Raw genomic sequence first — 19,547 nt, forward strand, 5'->3', positions numbered from 1 at the left:
TCCTCACCTGCTTCTTACATGGTATCTTTTCTCCATTTATTCTTGGACGCTTCCTATATATCTTTCCGTTGGCTTGCCAGTCCTATTTTCCTCTGCTCCTTATACTTTTCATGATTGCCAAAGAAAAAGATGTCCAGGGAGAGAAAGTCTGACAGTTGGCAGAGTACCATTTCCTAGACACTGAACCTGGGCCACCCCATGCAATTTCACAATTTCTTTCCCTTTCCGTCTTTCTTTCTTTCTTTCTTTCTTTCTTTCTTTCTTTCTTTCTTTCTTTCTTTCTTTCTTTCTTTCTTTCTTTCTTTCTTTCTTTCTCTTTCTTTCTTTCTTTCTCTCTCTCTCTCTCTCTCTCTCTCTCTCTCTCTCTCCCTCTCTCTTCCTCCCTCCCTCCCTTCCTTTCTTTCAAATTTTATTTATTCATTTTAGAGAGGGGAAAGAGAGGAGGAGGAGGGGAGAGAGAGAGAGAGAGAGAGAGAGAGAGAGAGAGAAGGAGGGAGGAGCAGGAAGCATCAACTCCCATATATGCCTTCACCTGGCAAGCCCAGGGTTTTGAACTGGCGACCTCAGTGTTCCAGGGCAACACTATATTCACTGTGCCACCACAGGTCAGGCAGTTTCACAGTTTCTATTTGCTGATTTCCTTATAATTTCTACAACATCCATTTGCAAAAAGGGCTCCTTTACTGCATTTCCTAGTCTTCTTTTTTACTTTGTAATTAAAAAAAATAAAACACATGTGCAGAATTAAAAATAAAACCTCCAACTATGAAGGAAGGAAAAAGGCCAAGTGCAACGTGAAAGCCTTCCTGTCCTGAGTACTACTTCCTCTTTCCAAAGAGAAACACGGATAACAGACAGGTTCATGTGTGTCATTCCCCAAAGGGTTTTATTCAATTACCACTAGTGTGCGTGTGTTTGCATAAATCTCTCTTTCTTGATCAATCTATCTAATAATACACATAATGTTCATTATCTTGCTTTTCAGTCACTTAATAACTAATCTTAGAAATCTTTCCGGTTCCAAATGAGCTACTCATTCTTTTCATAATATGCATAGTATTTAAAACTCTATAGTTTATTGAGCCAGTCCCCACTGACAGACATGATTTTCCGTTTTCTGCCATCAACGTTGCTGCACTGTGTATATTTGTTTACTTATAACTTGGTTTTCTCTTGCAGATATATCTGGGAATGCCAGCTCAAAGGGTGGTATGTTTTCTAGCTGGAGAGATACTGCCAAATTGCCTTCCAATTAGGTTGCACTATGTATGCTTCTACCCTCTGTGTGTGGAAGCCTTCTTTTTTCCAGCGTGCAACAACTGTGGATATTACCAAGCTTTTAACCTTTGCTTGTCAAAAATAGATGAGACAAGGTATATTTACTTATTTCAAATGATAATTCTAATTGTTATTGTAATTTCATTTACAAACACCTTAGATTACATTTTCTCATTTAATCTGCATAATGAATAGTGATGTTGGGATAAGTGTTATTTTCCATAAGAGGAAGCTGAGGCTCAAAGAGGGAAAGTGACTTAGCAAAGCCAAGCAGTGAGGGAACAGAGAATCAAAAGCAGGTTTCCTAAAATAAAAATAAAGCAGATTTCCGGACTCACAATTTAATTTGTTTCACTAAATTGCATTGTCTCTGTAGCAAGGATGAGGCTGAGAACCTTGTGGCGGTATGTGTGTGCAATGTGGCCCGAGGACCTGAGAATGGCTGACTGTGAATCTTTCTCTTCTTCTCCCAACCATTCCCCCTTAGTATCCTGCAAAATCCACATTTGAGCCTTGGGTGCGTTTCTCTCCATCATTCGATTTAATTCTCACACCCAGCATTATTAGTCCTCTTCTGATTCTCGGCCAAATCATCACTTTGTGGATCCCACTGAAGTAGAACCAGAGAATATGGAATTAAGTGACATGTGTGAAATTTAGGTGAGAACCATGTAAAACTTTGTTACCTCGCATCTTGAAAGCATTCAGTCCTAGAAGCAGCATAAATAGGCTGCCTCCTCCATCTTTTATTCTCAGACATATTCTCCAGAAAAATGAGAATATTATATGCTCTGCTTATTAAAGTCAGGTTGCCCTTGTACTGATATCACGGGAGAACCTTCAGGGACTTTTTAATGTTTACTGTTCTCTTCTCGTGACTGTTGGTAATTCCTTGAAAGTGAAGGGAGCTACAAGAATTTCTGTCTTGCTAGTTCTTGACAAGATGGAGGAATTGGCACATGGAATCCAGTCTCATCTACTTCTAGCATTCCCTCCTGTACTGTACTGGAGGCTGGAAAGCTAGAAACTACATTTCCCAAATTCCCCTCGCTGCTAGGTTCTAGTTGACAAAATAGATATTGTCAAATAGATGTAGCTGTGCCTTTTTGAATCTGCTGGGGGGAGGGGTTCAGGTTCACCTGCTTCTAGGGAATAGATCTGTGACATGTCTTCCCTTTGGACATACTTAATTAAGGCTGGGAAAAAACACCAGCCATATTAGATGACCTATCTTATGTGATGGAGTGTATTTTGATGTGTCTACTTTTAAGATTCCTTACTATCTTTTATAGTTGAGTTTTTTCTGCATGTATCTGGGTTTTTACAATCCTTTTAATCAGTCTTTTTAGGCTTCTTGCTAAACCAAACAATCCAAAAATAGCCAACAAACAAAACCCGGACACAAACTTTACCCTTTCATTTGTAAAAGGTGATATTTTCAGATGCTATATTTCATGGGCTTCATAAATAGATACTTAGTTCAAGGATCATTAACAATCCTGAAATGAGTGAAGAGATGGTTTTATTGCTGTTTAGACATCTGGTGTATTTATGTGATGACATCTTTTCTATTGTGACTTGTACGCTCCTGTGAACTTGTATGTCACACCTTTCCCGGCCTTCATTTGTGCTGGATTTTTGCTTTGAGCTGGAAAAACACAAATACCTAAAACCACACCTCACCACACTGTAATGAAGATCAAAGTGAAAAAATGAAGACTGGCAAGACATCCAGGTGTGCCTTCAAGTCTACAAAAAATTTCCCCTCTGGGGATTCTCCATGCTTCCTGCCAGAAAGGTCTTTCCTTTTTAGAATGTAAAACAAAGTTGCTTCTTTTGCTGCTGCAGATGGGGAATTTTTATAAAAACCGGCTTCTTGTCACTGTTGTTTAGTGACCAGGGGAGCCTGGTCACTATTCCTATTGGCACCTCCTTCCCTAAGACATAGACAAACCACTAGAGTGCTTTGGGTTTCATTAAGTGAGGTAAAGGGATGTCTCATCTGTTTTTAGAGCACAGATTAGCTCTTTTTATTAGGAACCTTAATCTAGGTAGCTTTGCTAAGCATTTCACCCTCTTTCTCTGCAAGATGGAGGCAGGAATGAAATTCACCCTCTTTCTCTGCAAGATGGAGGCAGGAATGAAATTCACCCTCTTTCTCTGCAAGATGGAGGCAGGAATGATAAAGGTCAGCATTTATTGAGTGTTCACTCTGTGCCAGGCATAGTGCTAAGTGCTTTACACATATTATCTCATTTAATCCTCATAGTAAGCCTGAGGTTGGCAGTATTATCATTATTGTAATTTTGAATTGTATTTTTTGAAGTGAAATTTCCATAATACAAAATTAACCATTTTAAAGTGAACGATTGGGTGGCATTGACTACATACATTATGTTGTGCAGCCACCACTTCTGTCTGGCTCTGAAATGTTTTCCTCACCCTAAAAGGAAACTGCATTCTCATTAGGCCGTTGCTTCCCGTTCTCCCCTCTCCCAGCCCTGGCAACCACCAGTCTGCTTTCTGTTTCTATGGACTTGTATACTCTGGACATTTCATATCATTGGAACCATACAATGTTTGTTCTTTTGTGTCTGGCTTCTTTTACTTAGCATGTATCAGAACTTCATTCCTTTTTATGTCTGAATAAAATTCCATTGTATTGATATGGCACATTTTGTATAGTTACTCATCCATTGCTATACCTGTGATCCCTTTGCACCCTTTGGCTGCTGTGGATAGTACTGTATGAACATGCATGCACATCTGTTTCAATACTCGTTTTCATTTCTTTTGAATATGCATAAAATGGGCATTATTTTTATCAATATTTTATGTGGAAACTTGGGTATGGAGAAATTAAGTCTGCTAATAAGGGTTGGAGATAGGATTCAAATGCAGGGCCTTCATCTAACCACCACATTATGCTCCTTCCTGCATTCACACTACAGTGCCGTCCCAAAACCCTTCCTAGGGAACCGACTTATAACAGTCCCTTTAGCACTGACATTGCAAGTCCAGAGGCCAGGGATGGAGTTCAGCTGGGATTTCTTTAAAGCATCTGCCGTTCTCTAGCAACTAATGTTGGGAAGCATCCGTCTTTATTCCTGAACTTCAGGTAGTAATAATTAATTTGAATCTACATGTATGTTACTTTTATAAAATATCTTTATATAAGATTTTCATTTGGCCCTTATGACAACCTCCTGAGGTTGGAAAGGCCAGCTTTATAACTTGTATCTTACTTTACAAATAAAGAAACTGGAGCTCAGAGAGGTTAAGGAACTTACTCAGGATCACACAGCTTAAGGGTAGACGATCCAGGACTTATGTTGGTCTCCCATGATCTTTCTACTGTGCCATGCTGCTTCTCCAGTAAGCAGTCAGAAGGGTTAGAAGGCTTATAAAAACAAGTTATACAAAAGGCAGTTATACAAACAGCTTTTTTTGGTTTTTGTATTTTTCTGAAGTTGGAAACGGGCAGACAGTCAGACAGACTCCCACATGTACCCGACCGGGATCCACCTGGCACACCCACTAGGGGGCGATGCTCTGCCCATCTGGGGCATTGCTCTGTTGCAACCAGAGCCATTCTAGCACCTGAGGCAGAGGCCATAGAGCCATCCCCAGCGCCCAGGCCAACTTTGCTCCAATGGAGCCTTGGCTATGGAAGGGGAAGAGAAAGACAGAGAGGAAGGAGAGAGGGAGGGGTAGAGAAGCAGATGGGCGCTTCTCTATGTGCCCTGGCCGGGAATCGAACCTGGGACTCCTGCACGCCAGGCTGATGCTCTACCACTGTGCCAACCTGCCAGGGCCCAAACTGTTCTTTTTTTTTTTTAAATCAAAAGCTGCCTGACCAGACAGTGGCACAGTGGATAGAGTGTTGGACTGGGATGCGGAGGACCCAGGTTCAAGACCCCGAGGTCACTAGCTTGAGCGCGGGTTCATCTGGCTTGAGCAAAAAAAGCTCACCAGCTTGGACCCAAGGTCGCTGGCTTGAGCGAGGAGCTACTTGGTGTGCTGAAGGCCCGCAGTCAAAGCACATATGAGAAGGCAGTCAATGAACAACTAAGGTGTCGCAACGAGAAACTGATGATTGATGCTTCTCATCTCTCTTCATTCCTGTCTGTCTGTCCCTATCTATCCCTCTCTCTGACTCTCTCTCTATCCCTGTTAAAAAAAAAATCAAAAGCCAGTTGTAATAAAGGAATGTTATTTTAAAGCAACCATGTCATAGTAATGATAACAGCAACAATAGCCACAATAGACGATTCCAACATCTGTACATATATGCTCGTGCAGCAAATATAATCCAATACACAGTAACTTTCTACCAACATTTCTTAATCAGCAGTGTAATATCTGGAATAAGCATCATAATAGCTCTCAACCTCAAAAGGTTCACCCCGGTGACCCAGAGTCTGTCTCAAAATTTGTCTCTGGAGGCTGTTAACCACTGGGTGATATTACCCTTGACCACAAGTAGAAACTGTTATTAATTCTGTTTCCAGATACCTCTTCCTATCTTCCCATTTTCTCAGGTCATATGAACCATTTCTGTTTTTTAGATGAGGAGTTAGATCTGGAAATGAGAGATATCAGTGGGCAGTAAGAGCTGGACTCAGAGTCCTGGGTGCTTTTCTAGAACTTTCTAAACTGCTTTATGTTCCCTTGGAGGGCCAATCAAACCACGCTTTGCCCTGAGTACAGGTTATGGGCTTTTACACAGCTTCCGGGTCTGTTTCATTCCTCATTGTGGGGTTACTGATCTACAGATACCCACCTCCTCCTTTCCTGCTGGCATATTTGTTCAGAAGATGTCACATGGAGGTGGGTTCAGTGCTATGAACTGCCATTAATGAGTAATGGGGAAAGGATTGCTTTCCAAAATGCCTAATACAAACACATGTCCAAGGTTAGCACTGTTTCTATAGCAGCATCCAAGGTGGTACTTAAGTAGTGAGATTATAAATCGAGTGGTGAAGCTGTTTAGATTTTCCCAAAGGAGCTTGAATGGCTGGTCTTTCCATCTCCCCTTAACTACAAGGGACGATTCTGTCCTTCTGACTCATACATTGTTGCATGTAAAAATAAACTCCAGCCTCATTACTCTGACATTGTATTTTTGGACTTTTTGGATGCCGCCATAAGGCTTCGATGGCCAATTTAACTGACGACATAGGTTTATTTACTTATCAACTCTAGAGCAACATTCTCTGTCAAGTTATTTCATTCTGTTTCATAGATGAGGGGTTTGTTCTGTTGGCCAGGCTCACAAATGAGCCATGTTTGGGTAAAGGAAAAATAAGGACTTGAGACTGATGCACAGGAGATTCATGCTGTTTGTAGACAGGCTGGTTGTCTGCAGAATTGTAGCTCTGTGCCCAATGTTGGGCAGTGAGATGGGATTGCCTTGGCCTTAAGCTCTAGGAGATTAAATGTACAGCAATTTCCTGAAGTTGAGTTATCTCTAGGATGAGAGAAGCTATTTTGGGGCCGTAAGTGACCTTGATTGTGGGTGGCAGGATGTGACCTTGGACGGGAAGCCTGCAAGCCTGGCCCCTCACTCTCCATAAGGTACTTACTGCCATTGAAGATTAAAGGAGGAGACAAATGACCACAGCTGGCCTGCCACCTCTTTGTCTTCTGAGAGGGGGTCTCTTGGGGAGTGGAGGGCCTGAGAACCACCTGTAGACCTCTGCCACAGTGATTTCTAGTTACTCTCCTGCCCCTTGGACTCAATATGGGAACTTCTCCCGTGGCCAGTTGAATCAGACAAAATTATTTGTTTTGCAATGTTTTGTGTTTTTGCTGGGTGAAAAGTCACCTTTGGAGAGTGGCATTTGGGGGATGAGCACCATTAGGGAGCTTCTCAGGATCTTCCTCTGGAGAATTTGATTCAATAAATGTGGGTAGGTTTCAGGAATCTGTATTTAAACAAGCCTTCAGTGATTCCTTGTCCCTGGCATGTTTGGGTGACTCTGGTTTAGAGTAAGAGGCTTTGAAATATGCAACCCCACACTCTTTTCTCCTGCAGTCTCTTCCCCTTTTTTTGTCTTTGTGGAAGATGCTCATAGGGAGATGACTCATATCCCTTGGGTCTTAACACTTCAGTGTGCTCTAGGGGGATTTCCATCTGTCAATAACCACATCTTCTTGCCTTCCTGAGAGCTCAACAGGCTGGAATTAACACCTCCAGCAGCAGCCCTTAACTAGGGCTGCAGAGGAGTTGGTACATAAATATTCCAGCTCCCTCACCTCTCAGGTGGGATAAATCTGAGCTGTGTCTTGTACCATTTCCCAGAATTTCCTGGTGGAATTGAAGTCTACTCACCCACCATAGTAATATGTTTCACAGTACATTCTTTCTAGGCTGCCTCTCCTTCCTGTCACTTCCTTGTTTCCTTACCAGCATTCCTTTGCCTCTCAAATAAACTGTAATCAGTTCTGCTATAACATAACACAAGTTCCTAGAAAATCACCATGCTATGCAAAATTATGTGATAAAAACCACAGGGCTTATGGGATCAATGAGATTAGGGGCACAATGCTAAAAAACTTAGTAGCACATAAAAAATAAGATGGGGATCTAATAAAAGTGGTAGTACAGTTTCACACATGTTATATGGTTAAGAAATGCATAAATACAATAACAGCTATGGCATTCTACCTAAAAAAACAACAACCCTGAAGATGGCTTACAGAAGTGGGCATCAGAAGGATTGCAATTTGTAAGTTACTCTGAAGTGGAAAGTGTGTTATCAAATCCATACAGACAGTTGTAACACCAGACAGAGATGATTGAGGCTCCTAAGGTGAACTGAGGTTCCTGGTAGACATTTGAGATGTGTGCCTGGGAGTGTTTTTTGTAAATGCAGCTTAATTCAGCTGAGTGCACTTTTCTGTGTTCACCTACTGTTTCTTGCAGACAAAATTGCACATAAGTAAACACGAAATTCGCGTGATGCTCAAATAATTCCCTAATATATCAATCACGTTGGAAAATATTTGCATTCTCAAGACAGGTATTAGAGCGGAACTGATGGTACTTGTACCGGTTTCCTTGTTGCAGGGCTTGTTTCTAAACTTAAATTAAGATATCTATTAATGGCAGCTTGATGGAGGTTTTGTTTTTTAATTGGATCTTTCTCATGTTCAACTAAGCTGATATGTAGAACAAGCCCCTTCACACTTAGGTAAGTTCAATAGAGACTGTGGCTGGATGTAAAAAGTGGTGTCTCCAGAAAAAATGTCCCCCACAGGAGGCTTTGCATTCCAAGTCACACAGTCTAGCCCACTCGTTCATTATCTTGTAAGGGGACTGCAACCCTGTTTTACAAGTCCTGAAAATCTTGGTTGCCTATTTTGCAGTTTCTTAGAACTGAATTAAACCTAAAATCAAATGTCAGATTATTATGAGCTGGAGCAGAATTCTGTAAATGCTCAGCTCCTTCCTATATTGGAGGAAAAAAGATTAACATAGAACTTTGGTAGATATATTATTTGCCGCATTCAGTCCTTCCTAGGAGGTAAAATTACAGCATGAGCTCAGCTCATTCTTAATTTCCCATGGTAGATTACAAATGGGTTCTTTTCTATTCTACAACTTCTTTAATCTCAATACCTGATTTCTCCCATGTGTAGCTCTGCACAATCAAGCAACTTATATACCACATGGCTCATTTGTTTAACTGGTTCTGCTTCGGTTTCAGGTTCTTACTCTCTGCAGCCTTGATTTTTGACCTGGGTGTGCACCCAGGATGTAAGATCAGTGTTTTTCAGAGTGTGGACTTCAGACCACCCACATCAGAATCTCTAGGGAGCTTGTTATAAGCACAGCTTCTTGGGTTCCACCCCAGACCTCCTGAATAGAAATACCTTGAAGTGAGACTCAAGGGTCTACCTTTTCTACAAGCTACCGGGTGATGCTGATGTGAACTCAAAGTTGCAACTCAAAGTTTTAGACCAGTGGGTTTCAACTGGGGCCAATTGTGCTCCCCTCCCATCAGGGGACATTTGGCAATGTCTGGAGATGTTTTTCATTGTCACAACTCAGGGGGGGAGGACTACTGATATCTAGTAGGTAGAGGTTAGGGATGCTGCTTAACATCCTGTAATACATAGGACAGCCCTGCCACACAGAATGATCTGGTTCCAAATGTCAATAAGGGCCAGGATTTAGAAACTCTGGTTCGGATCTTAGAAATTTCTCCAGAGTCTGCTGCGCTTGTAGGGCTATTTCCTTTGTCATTAGTTTCCTCAGTTTCATCACATATGGGTGGTTTAGAAGTTACAAAGTTCTCTGGGTAAGCAGAAATGTGCAGGTTGGACAGACTGACCACTTCACATAGGTGGGATCAGGTTGGTGGGGATGATGGCTGACTCTCTTAAAGATGCCTTCTCAGGCATCCATGAGGCATCAGGTCAGCTCGTATCATCCCAAAGATTAAGGGACCTTGCGGAGTTAAAGCAAATAACACAAATTTGGAGGTGCAGAAATGAACTTCTCTGTCAGTGTGTAGAGGTTTTGTTGAACAAGCTCAGAATTTATTACCTGACTGATACATACATGATTCAGTGAAAGCTAGCCCTATTCATCACCCAGGACAGTGTGTGGACTGGTACTTCCATACTTCATATGTTATTGACCCTTGTTAATGGAAAGATCTGAAATTACCTTATAAATCATCAAAGAGGGATTAGAGTAGTCAGTATCATTTCAACATTGAGAGTATTTTTTTGTGCCATGAATTTCTGAAAACTGGTAATTCATTTATATGGTAAGGGTAATTCAACTTTCAGTTCTGAAATTCTAAGAGTCTATATTATATCCCAAGGAATATGTATCTCTGTTATAAGCCTATAATTCAATGATAACATTTGTCAGATATTGTACAAAAAAGGATATTTTGAGGGCTAATTAGTGATATTTTACAAGTTCTTCATGTATATTATTTAAATGTTTTTTGTATGCTCCAGCTTAAATGTGGAATCTCTTTCATTTGTAGCCTGTTAAAGTCTGGAAAACTCTTTGGGATCTTCTAAAATTATTGAAATGTCAACATGTTTTGGATAATTATGATACCTAACATCTATTGAGCACTCACACCTGCCAGCTGCTGTTCTCAGTATCGTGCATTTATTTTGCTTATTTAATCCTCACAACAACTTTATGGTTTAGAAGTATTATTATTACCATTTTACAGATAAGGCTAATTACCAGGGACATAAAGATGTCCAGGTGGCCAAATTACAGTTGGAACCCAGGCAGTTTGGGTTCTTAACAAGAAGTATTGTTCTGTCATAACTTCCTTAAGCGTAGTCAACAGTTTGTCACCTCTAACTTGAGCCAAGTGGAATAAACATTAAAATGAGTCTCTTAGTCCAGTACTGTGCAGTAGAAATAGAACACAAGTCACATATGTAATTTAAAATTTTCTAGAAACCAAATTTTTTCAAGATGTAAAAATAAACAGATGAAATATAATTTGATAATATATTTTATTTACCCAATATACACAGAATATTATAATTTCAACTTGTGACCACTATAAGATATTATTAATGAGACATTTTACATTTTTCTTTTATACCAACTCTTTGAAATCTGGTGTATATTTTACACTTACAGCACATCTCAATTTTGATGAACTACATATGTTTTAAGTGTTCTGAATCCAGATATGACTAATGGCCACCATATTAGACAGTGCAGCCTTAGATAATACTTGGTGAGAAGCTTCAGGCTTTGAGAAATTAGCTGAAATGATTCTTGAAAGGCAGAGAGATGGTTACCCAATCCTGCTTCGCTCAAGTCAAAGAGAGGCCTTCAATGTATCTCCATATTTTGATAGAATTCTGTAGCTACTTCTGTCCCGGGGCAGGCTTCTGAAAATGGACCCAAACATTTATACACTCCTTTGCACACCTAATAATACTTAACTGTCAACAAGTATTCTTTTTTTTAAAACAAGTATTCTTGAAAGGGAATTTAACTTACAAGTATATGCACACACACACACTGACCATCTTTATTGTTAATGTACACATTTCATTGGAGTAAGGATTCAGTACAAGTGTATAGTAAATAAGAAATGATTTATTTGTGCCTGTGTGATACCTTCCTTTGTCTGGCTGACCTTTCAACATTCATATAACTGCTAATTTGACCCCATGTGATTTAAATAGTACACATATCTGTGCACAAACATATACCACATTGCACACTGGTGGGAATGTATGGATCTATATCCTAAGAGCAAGTAAGCTTGTTGTAGACTAGCTCAGAACTCTAGGAGAGCTCCCATGCTTATCTAATAATGGCACCAACTTCGTGAAAGACATCAACTTAATCCAGAAGAGTGTGGGGTTATTTCAAAATCTTGAAGAGCAAATGTGTGTTATGTAACTTCCTAGTAGATGAATAGAATGCACAGAGGTGCCCTTGAACTTTCAGACAGGCCAACAAGAACACTAGCCATTGGTATTGTCATCTTTTTGTTAATTAAATTTATGGGGGAAAGTGGCTCTTCTAAAAAAACACCCATAATCATTGTGAAAGAATGTACTAGAGTGAGAAGATCATGGATGAAAGATTTTAGTCTTGACCATTGCCATTAGCTAGCTCTGTGACCTCCATCCCTCTGGGGTAAGAAAAAGAAGTGAAATTAGATTTCAATCCAGGATGTGTATTAGAGTCATTGGGGAGTGGGGTTTTTGTTGTTGTTGTTGTTTTATTTTTTATGCTGATGCCGAAGCCCAATTCTAGACCAATTAAATCAGAATATCTGGGGGGTAGGGCTGTTTGTTGTAAATGAGCCCTCCCATTATGGTGAAAAAATAGAGGACCGAGGAGAGAAAAATGGGGCATGTAGGTTTCTAATTTCAAATGCACTTGTTTGTAATGTACTTGTAAAAAAAAGAGAGAGAAAATCCATTTATTTTACTTTAACTTCAGTTGCACCCTTTCTAGTCTCAAAAATGAATTAAGGTGTCAGGGGATGGGAAATAATATTGGATGTCTCCATCCTTCTCTCCTGAGAAGAGTTCTATAGAGAAGGGAGTGCTCTGGTGTGTCTTATCTACTCTAGAGCATAACTGAAATCAGAGAATTCGAAGGTGAGTGATTGTATCAGTCATGATAGGCCTGGTAACAAATGACACCCAAATCTCAGTGGCTTACAACAGCACAGGTCTATTTCCTGCTCATAAAAATGTCTGTCATAAGTCATCTGCTGCTCTGTCCTTCATCACCTTCACTCCATGCCTAAGGCTGATAGAAACAGTCTCTGCCTAGAATACTGCAATTTTAAGTGGTAAATGGGGGGAAAGAGAAAACAGTGAATTATGCACTTCCTGTTAATGCCTATACTCAGAAGTGTCACACAACATTTCTGCTCACACTTAATTGGCTACAGCATGTCATGTGGCTGTGTCAACTCTGAGTTCAACAGAGCAGGGATGGGGTTGTTTCAGTCCTCTGCAGGGATGAGGGTGAGAACAATAATGCAATCCATCAAGCAGTGAAAAACACCATAATAGAGAGAGTCACCAACCCCTAATGAGTGCCTGAGTGGCCACCATCCAAGGTTAGCTCATAGCTGGCATGGCCTGCCTCTCTTTTCCCATGCTGGTCTACTGGAGTTCATTTTCACCCTGCACCCACCAAACAAGAGTCTTGAGGCATATTGTGCAGTAACTCCTTTCAGGCTGGCCTCTGCTGACCTTTGGCTTTTTCAGAATCTTTCCATCTGCTAAAAGTCACTTGTTTGCTCTCCATGTGGATTTTCTGATGACTTGAACAAAGACCCAGGCTAAACTCAGCCTATCCAGCTGTTCTTTATTTTCTGAAGAGGCAATGAAGAGTGGTGGTTGGCAACAGTGGTTCTCAAATTTGGCTGCACCCTGTAGTCATCTGGGCAGCTTTCAAAAATACTGATGTCTAGCTCCTAACCTCAGGGAGTCTGATTGAGTTGGTCTTGGGTGAAGCCTGGGCCTAGATAATTCTAATGCGAACTCTGAGGACCTCTGGTCAAAGCAACCACTTCCTAGCCAGCTGCCACTTGTGTCTACAACTTGACTTTTCAGTTTCTTAGCTGTAGTACTCTGGCCCAGGTTACTTTATTTCTCTGCTGCTTGGTTTTTGTAGACTTTTGTGATGATTACAAGATAGGTGGATATAGCACTAAGCATTGTACCCAGTTCCTAGTAAGTACTCGATAAGTATAATGATTTCTGTTGTTGTGATTCTTGTTAACCTGCTCCAGCATGCTTCCCATGCTGTACCAATACCTCATGGAAAAACCAGCTGTTCTCATAGGTTGGCCGAAGAAGAAGTGGTGTGTTGTCAAAGCCACACTGTGCTATTAAACATGATTGCATTTCTCAATGGTCTAGGTTATAGGAATGGAGATAGCTCTGGCTTTCGCTGATCTCTCAGGGCCTCAGAGAAGAAAACCACCTCGGGTCCTCTGTGGATCCTTACCACTCATTCCCCTGTATGCAGCATGGAGGGCTCATTGGGGAGAAGCTTTTATGGTTAAAAAAGAAAAATGAATAAAAAAACCACAATTTCAAAATATCTTTCCATTGCTTTGCTGCTCCTTTTACCTTCCCACGTGAATGAACAGGCTGTTGAGAAGCTGGGAGGGCAGTGTTTCACTTTCCTCCCTGGTCTTACACAACCAGGAGGCTTGGGCCAGCTGGGCCCAAACCGAGGAGTGCTTGTACACATACCGTCCCCCGGATGTTCCTGCATATGTTTGGGTTTCACTTTGAAGCAAAACACAAAGCATGGGAAGTACAGGGAAGAGGCTGGGTAGTGAGCAGCTTAAAAGAGCTCTAACCACTTGTTTCTAGATATTAGTTATGTTTCTTTGTGTTTAATGGTAACCCACTAGGATCACCATCCTGGGAGACTTTCCTTTGTAAGGAGGGGACATTGTCACCATGATACCTCCCATCATTTCTGTTTCTTTTAAAATAAGCATGTAGGGCTGCTCAGCTTTCATACTTGTCTGGCAAGCTCTTTGCCTCACAGTCTCTCAATTCCTGAAACTAGAACCCCCTTCCAGTTTTGCTTATGGAGTTTTTAATAATTTAATTAACAAATGTCAAGTCTTATATTTCTGTTTCCAGGAACTATTTCCTGATCATTCCTGATTCTTTGCAAATGACACACACATCAGAGAGTTCCGTTTGACATTTGTGAATTTATGGGAAGTCTCATCTTTGTAGACATCTAAAACTTGGCTGCATCCATCGAATCTACCCTAGGGAGAAATTTTGCAAAGGTCCCTGAAGGATTAGGCCAGATGACCAATAAAATATCACTTTTGTAAATTCTGATTTCTGTGGGGTTTTAATTAGAAGGGTATTTCTTCATTTTTGTTTTCGTTTTTCCCACGAACATGTAAAATAAGAATGTCTTTGAATGATTAAGATCTAAGAGTGGATAACAAAAGCACAGACAGTGATAGTCTTGCTGACTGCCAAGGACTCGAGCTCTGTAGGGATTTGGGGCTGGCTCAGAGGAGAGTGCGGATTGCTCACATTCTATTCAGACAGAAAGGAGAATTTCTGGACCCAAAACATTTTATCCCTTTTAGAAATTGCTTCTAGAGTTGTGGCCCTGTATACAGCTCATGGGGAGTGGGCTGGCTTCAGGGCATCATGTGTAAGGTCCTGTTGAGAAGAGGTGTAGTGGAAAAGAGGTAGAGGGTAGGTCAAGAAAGAAAATTCATAATTTGTAAATGGAATTTTCCCAAGAATGACTGGAAAATAGAAACATTTCCACCCATTCTAAATAATGCTGTCATTAATGGGACGACATTTTGCGAGCATGAGCTCTCTTCTGTAATTGAATGTGTGATTTCAAGATGGGGAGGAATGGAAGTAGAGAGTGCATTCATCTACTTGAACTGGAATGCATCTCCAGCCCCACTCGCTTCATTTGCAGGTGTATTTTAGAACCTAATTTTTCAAACTGAATTCCATGGAACCAGCAGCATTGGCTCACCAGGGAGCTTATGAATAATGGAGACTCTCAGCCTCAACTCAGAGGAACTGAATCAGATACTGCATTTTGGCAAGAACCTGGGTGGGGTGGGTAGTTTGTGTACATGAAGGAAGCACTGCTCTGGGAATTTTTATTTATTTATTTATTTATTTCATTTTTCTGAAGCTGGAAACGGGGAGAGACAGTCAGACAGACTCCCACATGCGCCCGACCGGGATCCACCCAGCACGCCCACCAGGGGGCGACGCTCTGCCCACCAGGGGGCGATGCTCTGCCCCTCCTGGGCATCACCATGTTGCGACCAGAGCCACTCTAGCGCCTGAGGCAGAGGCCACAGAGCCATCCCCAGCGCCCGGGCCATTCCTGCTCCAATGGAGCCTTGGCTGCGGGAGGGGAAGAGAGAGACAGAGAGGAAAGTGCGGCGGAGGGGTGGAGAAGCAAATGGGCGCTTCTCCTGTGTGCCCTGGCCGGGAATCAAACCCGGGTCCTCCGCACCATAGGCCGACGCTCTACCACTGAGCCAACCGGCCAGGGCCTCTGGGATTTTTAAAGAGCCACAGATACTTCTCTTTCTGGGTTGACTTTCTCTAACCCAGTCAGGACACATGTAGAAGCCCAATTTGGCCCTCCCTAAGGAGCATAAAGCCAGGCATTGGCTATGTGCTCAGTTATTTCAATTCCATGGTGGCAATAGCGATGCTCTGCTCCTGAAAGTTTTGTTGGAGGGATGTCAGGGGCAGGTGGCAAGGGATCAGTGTGAGACTCCTTTCACTGCCAGATGTGACCCACGAGACCTTGGTGAATTATCTAGATTCTCCCGTTTCTCTTTTTTTTTTTTTCCACTGAGGAAATGTTCAATAAATTCTATCTCAGTTCCCTGCTCACTAGCCCCCAAAATATTTATTATGTCTAATGCATTATATATTTCCAAAAGTGAGATGGTGACTTTGCTGGTTTAATTTTATTCATTCATTCATCAATTTATTTGTTCATTCTACAAAACCAAATGTATTCCTATTTTCTAGTGCTTCATTTATAAATATCAGAATGACTAAGGCCAGGTAGCCATAGCTGAAGTAAAATGGAAGATTAAGAAATGGTCCCCAGTTCACTGAATGACCTTGGCAAATGAGTTGGCTCCAATTCTGCGAATAATTGCCTCATTGCTGCGTTTTGGTTTGGCAGAGGAAGCAGCCCCAATGCTAGGCCCATAACTGAATTTCACCAAAGCTAGAACACCTCAGCCTCTGCTCCCCTGCTGGCTGTGGTGTGAGGCGCAGGCTTAGGAAACGGAGACCATACAGGTCCTGGGCCACAGCCACCTCAGCTCCTGGGCCACTCAGGAGATGGAGTCCACTGTTCTCTGTGACATTGTAAGGTCATTCTTCATGAATCTCCACTATTTCCACTTTATGTAACCCCTAAGTCACCCGGAGCAAGCTTTCACCCTAGAGTGTGGAGTGTGGCCTCCAAGAAATGCTGTTGCTCTTCCAGCCACCAGACTGTCATGTTGGGTGGGTGGGCCTTGGGAGGAATTGACTTGGGAACGTTCTGACCTTGGTTGTTTCCCCATGGTTTGTGCTAATGAATGATACGGACTCTGAAAGGAACCTATTTAGAAGGCGGGGTGGGGCTCTGAGCCAGGCCCACAGTTTCCCCTGTTGGTAGCTCAGACACATTGGCTCAGAGAGTAGCAGGAAGCCTCTGAGAAGCATCCCAGAACCCTCTGTGGTCCAGGTTTCAGAAGCTGCAGCCGCCTGGGTGTGGTAGCTTTTCTAAAGTTCCCGGTGCTGCCATCTGGAAAACCTGGACTGGATTTCTTTTTATGGCTCAGAGCAGGCATGTGTTGGTTCAGAGTCCCAAAATGTTAACTTCTGACTTTGGCAACTGGCCTATGAGAAGCATTCTTGTGACACTGTCCCCAGATCTTTTTTTCTTTTTCTTAAAATAATTCCTCTCAAAATTATGTGAGAACCCAGCTACTCAATCCCCAGCAGCCGAAGCTGGGGAAGTGATATGGCTCCCTCAAGCAGTTATGCTGGATCTTTGTCCTGGCACTGGCCTGATCACAACTAGAAGTCAGGTTTGCTCTGACCTATGGTTCTAGAGGTCAGAGGTCATCTCTGGGTTACTTTATCAAAGGTTCGTCAGAAAAAGAATGGATAGAGAAGACTCTTCAGCTGAGAAAGCATCTCAGGTTGGAACTGTCCTTAGAGGAGTTGTCCTTCAACCAGCAAGATGATTCTGTCACTGTCTGAGCATCATGGGTCTAGCAGGTGTACTCACAGAGGTCGAATCTGACAAGTAGGAGTGATAGCAGAGAAATCCAACATGTCTGGTGCTTCTGCCTGGAGCTGGGCAGGAGCTGGGCACCATCAGGCTGAGTCTTGGGGCCTCGTATGATTCCAGCCCTGACAGAATGCAGGGGTGCTAGAGAGGAAACAGAGGGGATGGCCTAGTGACGAGGAGGTGCAACAGCAAGTGGGAAACTCAGCAGCAGGTAACACCTAAGCGACAGAGCCCCAGTTTTCTTGCCAGGCATGGCCTTCCAGGGCCCATTCTGCCCAGAAATGGCTCAGTCTACCCACACTACAGGGTTGCTTATCACCACTGAGTAGATGAGGAAACTGAGGTGCAGTGCAGCCATGAGACCCAACTCCAGGTTTCTGACAGTCCAGAGACACAGCCAGGAATTGGGACAGTTCCTCCCGATGAGCTGACCTCAGCGGATCTTTCTACAAATGGTACAAGATGGTCCAGATAGGGTAGCATCAGACACCACAAGGGATTGTCTCGGAACCTGTGATTTCCTGCTCGTCCCTCTGTTGCCTCCCCAGGCCCCCTCACACTTCGGTAAAAACACAGTCATGTCTTTCTCCCTGGACAGTGCCAGCAAAGGAACTGTAGCCTCCAACCACCACAATGGAAAACCCACAGGAAGAAAATGTTCAAAAAGAATTGAACTGTGGCCTGGAGTGGTTTCAGTTTCCTGGCTTTCAAGGCACACAGAGACCTGGAGTGCCAGGGGCCTGTGGTCACAAAAGCCTTGTCTCAGAAGAAGCTAAGAGGGGGTCCTTTCAGGGGAACGCTCGAGGATGCTAAAGATAGATGGTGGCTGGGAAGGGACACTGCTCACTGACCCACTACTCTGCGGGCCCAGCCTTGCCATGTCCCACCACCAGCAAACCTTTGAGTTTGTGATATTGCACATCTATTTGACTTTTTATTTTGCAATAATCTAGACTTTAAGGTAAGTTGCATGAATAATACAAAAAAGTTCCTCTATTCCTTTACTCAGACTGCCTGCCACGTCTGTTTTGTCTTTTCTCTCTCTACACACTTGTGTGCACACACACATTTATGGATATATGTGATTCTTTTTCTGAAACGTGAGTTGGCTGCTGGCATCAACCTCCCTTCATCATTTGTATTTCCTAAGAACAAGAATATCCCCTCACATAAGAACATACAGCTATCAAATTCAGGAAATGTAATATCAATTTCACATGACACTTTTGTCTAATCCATAATCCATATTCCAATTTTGTCCTAATAATGCCCTTTAAAACAATTTTCTTATGGTTCACAAGTTATTCCTGGATCCTACATTGCATTTAGTTGTCCTGTCTCTTTAGTTTTCTTTAATCCAGAACAGTTTATAAGTCTACCTTTGTCTTTTCCAGCCTTTGCTACTCTTGAAGAATTCTGGCCAGTTATTTTATAAAATGTCCCTTATTTTAGGTTTCTCTGATGTTTCCTCATGTTTTGATTCTGATTTTTTGCATCTTTGGCTGGTATACTACTATACCAGTGATATAAGTGATTTGTCCTTCTCCGAGGGCCATATGAGGAGACACTGATGTCCATTTACCCCTTATTGGTGATGTCAAGTTTGGTTAGTTGGTTAAGGTAGTCTCTGTGTAGTTGCTCTTTTTTGTAGGAAGATAACTTTGACATTATGTAAATATCCCTCTCCCCATGGAGTGCTCTCCACGTAATTTTAGCAATCATCGATGAGTCCTGCTTGAAATAGTTCTCTCTGAAGGTTGCATCCATTCTCCCTTCTACATTTGCAAGTCCAAAATAGTTTTTGATTGGGTGAGAAAGCACACCCACCCCACTGAGCTTGGTAACTGAGCTCACACGGAGGAAAACCTTGACTGACTGCTCTTGTAAAGCCATACAGGTCTATTGGATGTGTCTTTTGAGACATGTAGTAACTCATCTTGGAAATACTTGTCTACTAGATGAC

General features: G+C 42.1%; 1 protein-coding gene and 1 non-coding gene across 4 annotated transcripts in view; one reads left to right on the plus strand and one right to left on the minus strand.

The window, feature by feature from the left end:
• The window catches only part of NHS (NHS actin remodeling regulator), a 347,012-nt gene that overhangs the window by 122,431 nt on the left and 205,034 nt on the right, over positions 1-19,547 (plus strand). The gene's annotated exons all lie outside the window — the stretch shown is intronic.
• Positions 15,755-15,830, minus strand: TRNAH-AUG (transfer RNA histidin (anticodon AUG)). Its single transcript has one exon. It is a non-coding gene; the product is annotated as a tRNA-His (tRNA).

Source organism: Saccopteryx leptura, chromosome X (genome assembly GCF_036850995.1).
Source record: "Saccopteryx leptura isolate mSacLep1 chromosome X, mSacLep1_pri_phased_curated, whole genome shotgun sequence".
NCBI classification, from domain to species: Eukaryota; Metazoa; Chordata; class Mammalia; order Chiroptera; family Emballonuridae; genus Saccopteryx; species Saccopteryx leptura.